The sequence below is a fragment of the Oryctolagus cuniculus genome, chromosome 13, assembly GCF_964237555.1.
Source record: "Oryctolagus cuniculus chromosome 13, mOryCun1.1, whole genome shotgun sequence".
NCBI lineage: Eukaryota > Metazoa > Chordata > Mammalia > Lagomorpha > Leporidae > Oryctolagus > Oryctolagus cuniculus.
In genome coordinates this window covers 57,375,251-57,377,564 of record NC_091444.1, presented here as the reverse complement: position 1 = coordinate 57,377,564, position 2,314 = coordinate 57,375,251, and the positions used below count along the sequence as shown (strand labels likewise).

Sequence of the window (2,314 nt, the reverse complement as noted above, 5' to 3'; positions counted from 1 at the left end):
CATTGCAGCCAAGTACAGAGTGAACCAGTGGGTGGAAGACCTCTCTCTCTCTCTCTCTCTCTCTCTCTCTCTCTCTCTCTGTCTACCTCTCTGTTTAACTCTGACACTTGAATAAATAATTATTTTTTAAAAAGAATTATTTTATTTCTTTGAAAGGCAGAGTTAGAGAGAGAGGTAGAGCCAGAGCCAGAGAGAGAGAGAGTGAGAGAGAGAGAGAGGTCTTCCATTCTGCTGGTTCATTCCCCAAAAGACAACAACAGCCAGAGCTTAGCTCATCCAAAGCCAGGAGCCAGGAGCTTCCATCAGGTCTCCCACGCCAGGGCAGGAGCCTAAAGACTTAAGCCATTTTCTACTGCTTTCCCAGGCCATAGCAGAGAGCTGGATTTGAAGAGGAGCAGCCAGGACTAGAACTGGTGCCCATATGGGATGTCGGTGCTGCAGGCTGGGGCTTTAACCCACTACACCACAGTGCTGGCCCCAAGAAATAAATCTTAAAAAAAAATTTCTTTGAGAGGTATGGAGTTTTACAAATTGGAAAGAAACATATATAGAGAGCGAGAGTGAGAATGCTGCCATCTGCTGGTTATTTCCCCAAATGCCCCAGAGGGACAGAAGTGGACCCCTGTGAAGAAGAGTGTGGAGAACTCAATCCAGGTCTCCCATGAGTGTGTCAGGTACCCAACCCAGTACTTGAGCCTTCACTGATGCCTTCAAGGTTCAAAAATTATCAGATATTAAAGTTGGAGCCACAGCCAGGAAGTAAACTCACATACTCTAATGTGTGATTCAAGTGTGTATATATATATATATATATAACTAAAGAACATTTATTTTCCACTAAGAGTTTCACTTGAGGATGTAACTTAACTGAGCCACCCCCCACCCCATCTCCAAGGGTTAGTACAGTGACTGTTATAAAGCAGATCTCAACAGTCTGAAGCTCTGGAACCAACATTAACTGACAAAAAAATTCCATCTAAATCCTCATAAAAATGTTTAAGTAAAAAAAAAAAGGGAAGAAAAAGAAAAGAAAAAAGGGGCAATGGGGGTTTCAGATTGAACAACATTCTCACACTTCATCTGATACATTCAATCTGGCTAGAGTGTACCAAGTGGAAACAGGATCACTATAATACAAAACTCCCACTACAGCACGCTGTACACACCTGTGTTCCAAGCCCACCCCCATCCCCCTACTGCTTCCACTCCATTATTTTCCCACCTGTTGGGCCTGCCGGCGGAGGAGCACGTAGATCTTCTCTTTGATCCAGTCTTTGTTATAAGGCTGGTATGTCTGGGTATCAGCCCGGTAAACAAGGAAGCTGAGGTCTGCCAGATCATCAATAAAATCAAACAACTGACTGATATCGTATGTGATAGACGGACTGTTGGGATTCATTCTTTTCAGATGTTCCTCATACATTTTACAAACACCTTCCATGCATTCATTCACAGATTCATAGCGTAAGTTCTGCCTTCTGGCCTCTTGGTAAGCTGTACCAGCAAAATGGTATGAGACATCGTGCCAAACTCTTCTCTTTTTTCGTGATTCAAGTATATTAAACAGTATTTTAACCCCTAGGTTACAAGCCTGTCTCTAAATTGACTTCTTCAAAGGGACCAGGTTTAACCCCATGCAACGTAAATGGGAAGCAAACCATAGGGTTGTTAAATGTCAGACCTGCTCTGCCTCCCTGAACCAGAAGGAAAAGTGCTGAAAACAACTGTTCCATTGTGGATACTCATGGCTTACATCCAAATTCCTAAATGCAGTCGAAACGAGGCCAGTCCTCAGCTCATAAAGCAGTCATTAAAACTGATCACTAAATCTGTTGGGGTACTTCTATCCAAACCACAATGCTATAGAAACAGGAGAAAAGATGTTTAAGACTAAAATAAAATGCTTTAAAAACAGTGCTCCCAGTCCTAGCTTATACTGTCAAATTCTTTGAACACAGCAGGGCATTATACAGGGGAAAGAATAGCATTCCTATAAATTCCCTTCTTTTTAAATATTTATATATATATACACATCTAAAAATATATATCAGGGATGACTTTAATCTTCATTCATATACTGGATGTTAACTAAATGCTGTACTCTTTGGGGGGATACTATGAATTCTCCTTTAAAAAATCAGTTTAACAATTGAATAAGCCATAGGAGAAAATGTGTATTTGTAGAGTGAGTCATTCTCTATGGACACCAAAATCAAGACAACCTCTAGCAAGGACAACAAGGGAATCCCATAATCAAAGTTGTAAAGTCTAACCAGAGCTACTGCTCTGAAAGCTCGCGGACACCCTTGCTGTT

The 2,314-nt window shown here is 41.4% G+C and overlaps 1 pseudogene; it reads right to left on the bottom strand.

The window, feature by feature from the left end:
* Positions 1-839: 839 nt before the first annotated feature.
* Positions 840-1,521, bottom strand: LOC127483567 (enhancer of rudimentary homolog pseudogene; annotated as a pseudogene).
* Between the last annotated feature and the right edge of the window lie 793 nt (positions 1,522-2,314).